We start from the raw sequence: 12,539 nt of genomic DNA on the forward strand, positions 1-12,539 counted from the left end.
CCAAAGAAGGAGGACCAGCAGATTGAGCAAATGTATTTAAAACATTTAATAATCCTGTTAATAAAACATCAGGAAACATGGACATTCTCACTCTCCTGTTGCTTCTCCTGGCACGATCTAGATGTTTCACCTTGCTAGATGTCTTAAAGGGGTATTCCCACCTCGCATACTCAGCAGTCTTTACTGCTGTAAAATCTTCTTTCTTCCTGGTTTCTTGCATTATTTGGTGGGCGGGGTTTTACATGCAACCTGCCGTTTATCTCCGCCCACCCATATTGGACTATGAAGTACAGGCAGCAGCAACTCCATTCTGTGTTACATACAGAGACTGCCTGTCTCTGCCATAATGAACACAATTGAATTAGCTAGCCTGATAACTGGGAGAACAGAAGAAATGAAAGCAGCTCCTCACCCCTATCTGCTAACAGGAACCTAGGTCACATGTGGTGTAGACACAGGAATAGCTAGATACACAGGCTCGCTCCCTGCACTTAGCCCCTCCTCCCTCCCCCCTGAGAGCAGCAGATACATCACTTGACTCATGAGCAGCTAAGTCAGGGCTGTGGCCACAAAGAATTGAATAAAGTAAGATAGTGGACAGACAAAGCAGTTTTGCTGAAGCAATGTATTTAGGAAAAGTCTTACATCCACATTAACAAGCAGTGTAGATAGGATCCTTGTGATGGGACAACCCCTTTAAGCACATGGGTCCGCTGGCTGCTCAAAGGTTTCATAGCTCTTTTGTATACAGCAGTAGGCCCATGTGCTCTCTTCTCTCCGCACTGGTGTCTTTTTCTGGAGTGGGACCTAATGCTGCTGGCTAACGGCTTCCAGGAATCTCCTTGCGTCGATGATGTTTTGGCCACATCCTGCTGCCTCTCTAATGAAGCTGGCCGCCTCTACTCCGTGCTGGCCGGATTTGATTCTTTTCCCCTGGCGTTTTCATGCTCCTTTCCAGTGTCGCTCCTCCACAGCTGATTGACAGGGGCGGCGTGTACACAGAGCGGCTCTTCCTGGTGTGCTTTCTCGGCAGTGTGTCATCCTTCCACTGTCCTCCAGAAACCACTCTCGGCCTCCTGAAGCTCTTCATCCCAGACTGCTGTCATCATCGTCATCTTCCTGCCGAAAGCATCGCTGAAGCCACTCTTCATCTCTGGCAGCTTCAGCCTGATGTATAAGCTGCCAGAGAAGCTCTTCCATACCGTGCTGCTGCTGCTGCTCTATGGGATCCAGGTGAACGAAGACTTGGGACACCTCAACGAGTCTCCTTTTAAACTTTAAATTTCCTGCCACTAAAGCCAATGGTCCAATCAGCTGATGACTCCTGCTGCTAGGAAGACTCCACGGATGTTTCTCGAACCTGCTTGTGCCGGTGAACAGCTGACCAAAGTTGAATCTTCCCACCACAGAGACCAACGGACCAATCAGCTGATGAATCCTGCTGCTGGGCAGACTTGATGAAACTTCCAGAACCTGCTTGTGCCTGAGCACAGCTGACCCAAGAATGAACTGCATTAATGATGGCTGCACATTAATGCCGGCGGGGAGCTGAGGGGATTATAGCTAAGAATGATTCTCCATTAGGTAGAAACCTTAATACTACCGTGTTTCCCCGAAAATAAGACAGTGTCTTATATTAAATTGTCGTCCTAAATATAGGACCTGTCTTATTTTCGGGGGGTGTCTTATTACAACCGGAAGTCATGCCGGCACTTCCTTAGTGGAGCGTCAGCATGACTGCCGGTTGTAGGTAGTGTAGGGGAGGGGGGGAAGGTATCATACTTCCCTTTCCCATCTTCCTAGCAGCGCTGGTGCTGCTGTTCGTCCCGGCAGTGGTGGGCCTATTTTCGGGGAAACACGGTAAGGAGACTTTCTTCCATAGTAGTCCTAACTTACCCTTATGTTTTGGCAGACAAGTAACCAGAGACATCAAAATACATCAGTAGCTTATTTATTTGAGATTAGGCAGATTTGTGGTCCTTATAAAGAGAAGATAAATTCCCCTGTTAGCAATTGGTGATAATTCCCACACTAGTAATAGTATATGGGGGAGATATATTTGTCCCACTGTGTTGGAGTGGTGATAGTAAATGTGGAAGGTTAGCTGTGTAGTTTCTTTCTACTATCAGGATTAATAATTGATCCAGGTTACCCTGTTCATATGTAAAGGAGTCTCTTTATGTACCTTGTATTTGAGGATTACTTACATTATTAATTTGCATCTGATATTAAGGGGCTGAACATACACACTGATCATCTGAGTGTCTACCCCTGTTTTGATGTTTTATTATCCATTAGTAGGTTTTTATTAAATTATATTAAATAAAGTTTGTTTTTAATACATCCATTGGGATAATCCCTAATGTCCCTTAGTTGAGAGAGGTATATGCGCAAATGCACATACAACTGAAACCCCTCAGTAAGGCTTGGGACTGCGGCTTCCACTGACAGAAGATTGTGACCTTTGCCCTGATGCAGGGACCATGACAGTCACTCATCAGTGCCTTCATTTTGGTGGAAAGAGGAGGTGGCTTTTGTGGGAGTGTAGGTAAGTAAAGAAGTATTTTATATTATGTTATATTATGTTGGGGCCATTGTGGAGCATATAATACTGTGTGTGTGGGACCTTCAATGTTTATATCTCACAGTATCTGCTTTATAGCAGACGTGATATTATTACAGACTGTACTAATATTGCACGGTTACTATAAAACATTGAAAAGCTCTTTAACCCCTTCCCGACATGCGCCGTAATAGTACGGCGCGTGTCGGGTCTGTAACTATGGCAACCGCCCGGGAGCTGGGCGGCCGTCATAGCCGCCGGGTGTCTACTGCTTTAAGCAGTAGACAACCGGCTCTAATGCCTCCGATCGGTCCCCGGACCGATCGGAGGCATTAACCCCTCCGGCGCTGCTGTCAAAGGCGCCGGAGGCGCCATCTTCCCGGCGGAGCATGGGCGCCGCCATTTTGGCAGGGATCGCCGGCTCCTGGAGCATGCTCCAGGGCCGACTCCCCCGTTGCCATGACAGCCGGGAGCCTTGTTAAGGGCTCCCAGCCAGTCTGCAAATTCTCTCTTTTGCAGGCTGGTGTATACAGCCTGCAAAAGAGATGATGATTTTTTGCAATGCATTGCAATGCATTAGCATTGTAATGCATTGCATTAGTGATCAGACCCCCTGGGGTTCAACACCCCTAGGAGGTCTAATAAATGCAAAAAAAAAATAAAAAAAAAAGTAAAAAAAATATAAAAAAATATAAAAAGTATTAAAAGTTCAAATCACCCCCCTTTCCCTAGAACAAATATAAAAGTAGTTAAAAACTGTGAAACATATACATGTTAGGTATCCCCGCGTCCGAAATCGCCCGCTCTACAAATCTATAAAAATATTTTTCCTGTTTGGTAAACGCCGTAGCAGGAAAAATAGTCAAAAGTGCCAAACCGCCGTTTTTTCACTGTTTTAATTCTGATAAAAATTTGAATAAAAAGTGATCAAAGCAATAACATTTCCCGAAAATGGTAGAACTAAAAAGTACACCCGGCTCCGCAAAAAAAGACGCCCTATGCATCCCCGTACACCTATGTATAAAAAAGTTACGGCCGTCGGAATATGGCGACTTTTAGAAAAAAAAATTTTTAACACCGTTTTGGAATTTTTTTTAGGGGTCAAAATGTAAATAAAACCATATAAATTTGGTATCCCCGGAATCGTACCGAAACACAGAATATAGGGGACATGTCATTTTGGCTGCACAGTGAACGCCGTAAAACCAAAGCCCGTAAGAAAGTCGCAGAAATGCATTTTTTCTTCAAATCCACCCTATTCTGAATTTTTTTCCTGCTTCCCAGTACATTATATAGAATAATTAATGGTGGCATCATGAAGAAAAAATTGTCCCGCAAAAATTAAGACCTCATATGACTCTGGGAGCGGAGAAATAAAAAAGTTATGGGGTTTAGAAGGAGGGGAGTCAAAAACGAAAAACGAAAATCAAAAAATGCCATCGGCGGGAAGGGGTTAAAGCCCCATTCACACAACCATATTTTGCAGGGCCATAACTGTCCGCAGTTGTGGATCCACACAGTATTAAAGGGGTATTCCCATCTACATAATTATTTTTAAATTAGTAGATAATTAAAAGTTAAACATGTTTGCAAATATAAGTAATTAAAAATTCTGCAGAGTTTTTCTCTAACTTTCTTAGCGGTGACCGTCTGTTATCTTGATCGGTTGCCAATACGACCACTAATGCAGAAACTTTCTAAAGTCAGAAAATCAGCCATGATTTCCTTATTGTGGCCGGGATATCTTCTGATACATGTAGTGTCCCTGCCTGATAACCCAGGTACAATAAGAAAATCATAGCTGGGTTCCTGACAAGTCCCAGACCATAGAAAGTTTCTGCGTTAGTGGTCATAACCATTGGCAACCGATCAAGATCACAGACTGTCACCACTAAGAAAGTTAGAGAAAATCTTTAAAACTCTGCAGAATTTTTAATTACTTATATTTGCAAAAATGTTTAACTTTTAATTATCTACAAGTATAGATCTGACTATGTACATGGGAATACCCCTTTAAGGTTAAATTGCTGTGTTGGCACTTTGCGATAAATTAGTGGCTCTTGGGTTGCAGTTTGGGCACTCGGTCTAACTTTTTCACTGCCAAGGGTCTCTGGAAATTTTGCACCTCCAGTAGCCAGAGCAATTTTCACAGTTTTGACATGTCTGAATGTCGCATATTTCTAAATTATATGTTTGTCAAAGACCCCCATACCAATATATTTTCTGAAAGCAGGGAGCTAGGGGAATATAGCTTGAATAGTTCTTGGAAAGCTACATTATACTTAAATTGTGTAAAAAAAAAAAAAATCCCAAATTCCAAATTTCTGACCTAAACTCTACCACATGCAGGGATATACTGACATAATTTCTTTAGTATACTAAACTCCCTTTAAGACCCTAAAAAAGTGCACCTCAAAATCTTGATTTTTGGCCTTAAATGTGAAAAAAAAATAGTAGCATGAATAAAACATGCCATAGACATTAAAATCAATGACTAAACCCCATAAACCTATATATTCCACCGCTGCAACCTCGACCACACCTGTGACCTGTAAGTGCTTCAGCACTGGGGTGTGGAGACGTGAGCAGGTCATGCTGAAGCTCATCAGCTTGGCCGACAGAAAACACACTTCCCCTGAGGTTAGGGATGCCATCCTCGATGCGACAGCAATGTGGTTTTCCCCGCTGCACGTGGGCCCAGGCATGTTGGCCTATGTGATAAAGGCCGGAACCCGGTATCAGATCTGGAGCTTGCCAGACTCAAACACAGTCCACACATGGCCCACGTTTTCAACTTGTTGGTGCAAAGGTTCTTTAAAACCTACACCATTGTGCCTGATATACTGGTGAAAGTGCGGCCATTTTCGTAAGTGAAAAGTAGCCTCTGCTAGGCTTAACACATTCAAAGCACACTCCTGTCATCTTCGCACCATTGGCTGACAGAGGAAGACGAGGGGTGATGAAGTGGCATTTCATGTCACTGTCCCTCACGAGGCTTGAGGGGAAGTTCAGTGCATCCCATTGCTTCAGCACGGATGGTGTGAAGGGGAGTGGAAAATGGAGGAAATGGAAAATGACTGTTACAGTTGGGGGCAGCGAAGTCATGCCAAGTAACACTCTGGCACACATGGCTGACTTCATGTTGGGTTTGTTTTTCAAGAGACAAACGCGTAGTTCACATCATGGAGAGAAAACAATACTGGATTTTTGAAATCTTCGACTCCCGTTATAAGAAAAAAATCTCGTCCTTCGTTCTGGTAGGGGAGAGGAAAAATCGCATAAATGATTGCCACAAGCAACTGGTGCAGAATTGTTTCCGTAAACCCTAGCTGCCGGCAGAGAGGAGATTTCCACCAAGAGGCTAACAACTGCCATCTGGTCCACAACCACCAGGGGAACACTCTCCAAGGTCTGGGATACGTTAATCCCCCCCCCCCCGCCAAACTACCACCACTGAGGGGCCTAGTGTCATCAGGAGGGAAAAGTATAGGTGCATGTTGCGTGAGTACCTGGCCAACCACAGCCCTGTCCTCTCCGATCCCTCTGCGCCTTACACATATTGGGTGTAGAAGTTGGACCTGTGGCCCTTGGGGTGAGTGGAGGCTTCCCCCAGCTGAGGTTTGAGTGAGTTTGGGTGCAAGTGCGTCCCGCGCGACCTGTGGTTACACAGTTACATATTAGATGAGGTTGTATAAAGACATTAGTCCGTCAAGTCCAACCTATAACCCTACAAATCCCTACAGTGTCGATCCAGGGGAAGGCAAAAAACCCCATGAGGCTCATGCCAATTTCCCCATTTCAGGGGAAAAAATTCCTTCCCGACTCCCAATCTGGCAGTCAGTATAAAAATCCTGGCTCAACGTGTCCTTAAAATCATGGTGGCATAGAGTATACACAATGAACCCCAACTGTCACTTGCAGAGCCACTCTTCTACTTGTAACTGCATGATAGAACCTGCGTGTCTATGCTCTCTTGATTTAGAGACAGATTGGGGCCCCTGCATTTTAAGTTTATGCCCCATTCTTTTGCTTCAGCCCATAAATAGAGATGTTATTTTGTGCCCATTAGTGCCAATTCAACCGTGCTACCCCCAGGATTAATTCTTTTACCCATCTTTTGGAGTTGTCACTTGCCCCAGCAGTGTATACAGTGTCAGGCCCACCAATCAGCTTCAGCCCATAAACAGAGATGCTATTTTATATTTAGCTGTATACCACTTTTATTTGGGAGTGGAATACAACCAGTAAAGCTGGATTCAGCGTATACAGTGGGGCAAAAAAGTATTTAGTCAGTCACCAATAGTGCAAGTTCCACCACTTAAAAAGATGAGAGGCGTCTGTAATTTACATCATAGGTAGACCTCAACTATGAGAGACAAAATGAGAAAACAAATCCAGAAAATCACATTGTCTGATTTTGTAAGAATTTATTTGCAAATTATGGTGGAAAATAAGTATTTGGTCAGTAACAAAATTTCATCTCAATACTTTGTTATAAATCCTTTGTTGGCAATGACAGAGGTCAAACGTTTTCTGTAAGTCTTCACAAGGTTGGCACACACTGTTGTTGGTATGTTGGCCCATTCCTCCATGCAGATCTCCTCTAGAGCAGTGATGTTTTGGGGCTGTCGCTTGGCAACACAGACTTTCAACTCCCTCCAAAGGTTTTCTATAGGGTTGAGATCTGGAGACTGGCTAGGCCACTGCAGGACCTTGAAATGCTTCTTACAAAGCCACTCCTTCATTGCCCTGGCGGTGTGCTTTGGATCATTGTCATGTTGAAAGACCCAGCCACGTTTCATCTTCAATGCCCTTGCTGATGGAAGGAGGTTTGCACTCAAAATCTCACGATACATGGCCCCATTCATTCTTTCATGTACCCGGATCAGTCGTCCTGGCCCCTTTGCAGAGAAACAGCCCCAAAGCATGATGTTTCCACCCCCATGCTTTACAGTAGGTATGGTGTTTGATGGATGCAACTCAGTATTCTTTTTCCTCCAAACACGAAAAGTTGTGTTTCTACCAAACAGTTCCAGTTTGGTTTCATCAGACCATAGGACATTCTCCCAATACTCTTCTGGATCATCCAAATGCTCTCTAGCAAACGTCAGACGGGCCTGGACATGTACTGGCTTAAGCAGTGGGACACGTCTGGCACTGCAGGATCTGAGTCCCTGGCGGCGTAGTGTGTTATTGATGGTAGGCTTTGTTACATTGGTCCCAGCTCTCTACAGTTCATTCACTAGGTCCCCCCGCGTGGTTCTGGGATTTTTGCTCACCGTTCTTGTGATCATTTTGACCCCACGGGGTGAGATTTTGCGTGGAGCCCCAGGTCGAGGGAGATTATCAGTGGTCTTGTATGTCTTCCATTTTCTAATTATTGCTCCCACAGTTGATTTCTTCAATCCAAGCTGGTTGCCTATTGCAGATGCAGTCTTCCCAGCCTGGTGCAGGGCTACAATTTTGTTTCTGGTGTCCTTTGACAGCTCTTTGGTCTTCACCATAGTGGAGTTTGGAGTCTGACTGTTTGAGGGTGTGCACAGGTGTCTTTTTATACTGATAATAAGTTTAAACAGGTGCCATTACTACAGGTAATGAGTGGAGGAAAGAGGAGACTCTTAAAGAAGAAGTTACAGGTCTGTGAGAGCCAGAAATCTTGATTGTTTGTAGATACCCAAATACTTATTTTCCACCATAATTTGCAAATAAATTCTTACAAAATCAGACAATGTGATTTTCTGGATTTGTTTTCTCATTTTGTCTCTCATAGTTGAGGTCTACCTATGATATAAATTACAGACGCCTCTCATCTCTTTAAGTGGTGGAAGTTGCACTATTGGTGACTGACTAAATACTTTTTTGCCCCACTGTATATACTATACACATATTGTCTGTATATCACTTAGGTTTTTGGGGCTACACACTGTTAAAAACTGGATTGAGCGTATACAGCCCGACAATTGCTGTGTATCCCCCTTAGGTTTGGGGGGGACACCTTTAAAAAACTGGATTGAGCATATATGGCCTGACAATTGATGTGTATCCCCCTTAGGTTTGGGGGGGGAAGCACACCTTTAAAAACTGGATTGAGCGTATACAGCCTGACAATTGCTGTGTATCCACCTTAGTTTTGGGGTACACACTGTGGAAAGCTGGGTTGAGCCTATATAGTCTGACAATTGCTGTGTATCCCACTTTGGCATTTGGGGGTACACACTGTGGATATCTGGATTGAGCGTATATTCATCTCTTACCTTTAGACGTGGTCTCCAGGGCGCCGTTCCTTAGAAATACCAGTTTTAACCGGTATGCAAATGAGTTCTCCACAGCAATGAGAGCGGGCCCCAGCGCTCAAACGGCAATGGGGGTGTCCCCACTGCTGCCCGAGAGCTCAATCCAGCGCCGCCTCCATCTTCAGCTGCAACCCCACCTCTTCTGTCTTCCGTCTTGGTCCAACTTCCAACGCCTGCGCAGTACGCTCCTGTATTGAACTACAAGAGCAAGAACGGCCTGCTAAAAATGGCCGGCGGCCGGAGGCCATTTTGGGAGGCCGCTCTTGCTCTTGTAGTTCAATACAGAAGCGTACTGCGGCCTATCAAAAATGGCCGCCAGCCGCAGTATGCTCCTGTATTGAACTACAAGAGCAAGAGCGGCCTCCCAAAAATGGCTGCCGGCCAGAAGTTGGACCGAGACAGAAGACCACATTGCCAGAAAATAAAAATGTAGCTTGTACAATGTGAAGACAAAACCCCCAAAAGTCTCCAAATCATTAGGACATAAGTGGCTGCGACTAGAAGGAAATGTATAATCTGCGCAAGGGTTTTCAGGAGACACCCCATATTTAGAGCTTATAAGAGATAATACACCAGCGCTGATTCCCCAGAATGCCCCTCTTCCCTGTCCGTGTCATAGGAGCTAGTGGGAAAATAGAATAGGATTTGGTGTACCCAATTTACTCCGCACAGCTTACACATTCACTTCTGGGTTACTAATGCTCACTACGTCACTTGATAAATTCTTTGAGGGGTGCGGTTTTCAAAATGAGGTCACTTTCTAGAGGTTTTCACTGTTTTGACACCTCAAGGGCTTTGTAAATGTGACATGGTTCCTGAAACTGATCACAGCCAGATCTGCCCTCTAAAAGCTCCTTGGCGCGCCTTCCCTTCTGCGTCTCGCTGTGCGTCCATATATTAGATTACACCCACAAGTGGGGTACTATGGTAGTCGGGAGAACTTGCATAACAAATTGTGGGATGCGTTTTCTCCTTTAACCCCTTGTGAATGTGAAAATTCTTGGGCTAAACGAAAATATTAGTAAAATAAAATCAAATTTGAAAATTTCACCTCCATTTTGTCTTAATTCCTGTTAAGCACTTATAGGGTTGAAATACTTGATGTATGTTGTTTTGGCTTATTTAAGGGGTGCAGTTTTGAAAATGGGGTGATTTAGGGGGGGCTTTAATACAAGGGTCTTTCAAAACCCCTTCATAACTGGATTAGTCCCTTTAAAAAATGGGTTTTAGAAATTTCTTGAAAATTTTGAATATTGTTGTTTCACTTGTAAATCTTATAATGTCCGTAAAAAATAAAAGGGTGACTAAAGTTTGATGCCAAGATAAAGCAGAGATCTGGGATATGAGATTTATGATATAATTTTGGCGGTCTGACTATCTATAAGCAATGCACATCATTTCAAACTTTAGAAAATGCATATTTTTCAAAATTTCCACCAAATTTCCTATTTTTTCATAATTAAACACAAAAAAATCAACTAAAATTTCCTACTAACATGAAGTACAATGTGTTACGAAAAAACAATCTCAAAATCACTTTGGTTAGTTAAAGCATTCCAAAGTTATTGCCACATAAAGTGACACGTCAGTTTTGAAAAATCAAGCTTGGTCAGGAAGTCAAAAAGTACCATCGGCGGGAAGGGGTTAAATGATCAATATTTCAGCGGTGAAGCCAATTTATTTTCTCAACAAAAAAAAACATTTGGGAGGGTTTCAGCTTTCATACGAGTCATTTCTAAAACCAATAGATGAATTTAAAGTCAGTTTATAAGCTTTTGATTCCACAACTGGAATAAGTGACAGAACTTTTGTCAGGGACTGTACTCTCTTTCAGGCAGAAAGTAAAGATGGCCAGAGCCAGATGGTGGGTGGATATGTATAACGTTTCTTATGTTCTGCCTTCGTCAAACCCTCGCCTACGTCATACTATGGCTTTGTCATATTTGTCATTTTGTTCTAACCATTCCTTATTGTCAGCTGTGAACTTACACCATCCATGTTCATATAGTATTCCATTTACTCCTGCCCCTAATTTCCTTAACATCTGTCCACATTCCTTCTGTACCTTTTACACAATCTCTTTTGCAGTGACCCATGTTTTTCCCCTTCCCTTTAGAGTAATGTTTACTCTGAGGAGCCGCTATTCTGGGTGACTGTCTTTTACCTACCTCTTAAGTGTTTACACACTTTGCGGGTCACAGTACACTCTGTACACTTACTAGTAGAACTGGAGACATAAGTCAGAAATCCTGGGACTCCAGCACTCTGCCTTTCACCTTCTCACGTAAGAAACTTTGTAATATACAGTATCCAGTTTCCTCTACAACTTTCACTCTTCTGGCAGAGTGTGTCTGAGGGAGTTTTTGTTTTTTGTCCATTCATTCATAAGATCATCTATTAGGTGAAACATTGATATTAGATGAGAAGATCTGGCCCACAATCTCCCAAAGTTGAGTTTAGGAGTAGACCAGTCATGTTTTTCCATGAGAAACTGCCCTGTGGCATTATCCTTCCTCCAACAATCTTTATAGTTAGCATGATGTAAGCAGGCAAGTAATGACGCTTGGCATTGTGCTTGTTGATATAATGCTTGCAGGTAACTGCTTGATGAAGAAACTTCTTTGGCATGAAGCTACTGGCATACAGTTGTTTTGCGGCAATATTAAAGGGAACCTATCATTCAAACACTATTTTTTCTAGGTGCCACGTCGGAATAGCCTTAAGAAAGGGTATTCGTCTCCTACCTTTCATTGTCTTCTCTGTGCCGCCGTTTGCCAACAATCCTGGTTCTTGTCGGTATGCAAATTAGCTCTCTCGCAGCACTGAGGGTGGGTTCCAGCGCACAGACAGCACTGGGGGCATCCCCAATGCTGCAAGAGAACTCTCTCCAGCGCCACCTCCATCTTCTTCAGCAGCGTCATCTTCAGCCTCTTCTTCCGGCAGTGGCTTGTAACTTCTAGACCTTGGGCCTTGAGCAGAGGAGACTGCGCATGCCCAAAGGACACGAGAAAATAGCTTGAAGATGAAGATTTATCTGTTTTGCTTTAATATTTATTTGTTTATTTATATGTATACATATAATTTTTTTTCTTCATTATTCTATTATAAATATTCATGGTCTATTTAATTTTCTTGTTATTTGATTGTCCTAATTGGGTTATGGGTCCCAAAGATTGTGGGCTGACATGCATGCGATCTATGGCGGTTTGTATGTGTGTTTGGCCAGGAGGATGGAGGGTGTCCCCTATTGGTATACCCTCGGTCCTCTTTTTCAGTCTGGTTGACCTCTTGGGCAGTAATATATTCGGGTTGTTTGCGTGACGCTGATGTAGGTCTGCCATAATATACCCTTTAATTGGACTATAGCTAAAAAAATGTTTTTAAAAAAAAATAAAAAAAATTTCTTTAATTTTGGGTCATGTTATTATCATTTACATTTATACTTTATAATTTAGGTTAACCCCTTTCCCGACATGTGCCGTAATAGTACGGCGCATGTCGGGTGTGTAACTATGGTGACCGCCCGGGAGCCGGGCGGCCGCCATAGCCGCCGGGTGTCTACTGCTTTAATCAAAAAATGCCATCAGCGGGAAAGGGTTAAACTATATGTTTTTGATTTATCTTTTTTTTTTTTTTTTTTTGTGGATATAGTAACACCTGACTATGTAGATGCGCTGTGTCTG

This window comes from Leptodactylus fuscus, chromosome 7 (genome assembly GCF_031893055.1).
Source record: "Leptodactylus fuscus isolate aLepFus1 chromosome 7, aLepFus1.hap2, whole genome shotgun sequence".
Taxonomy (NCBI): Eukaryota; Metazoa; Chordata; class Amphibia; order Anura; family Leptodactylidae; genus Leptodactylus; species Leptodactylus fuscus.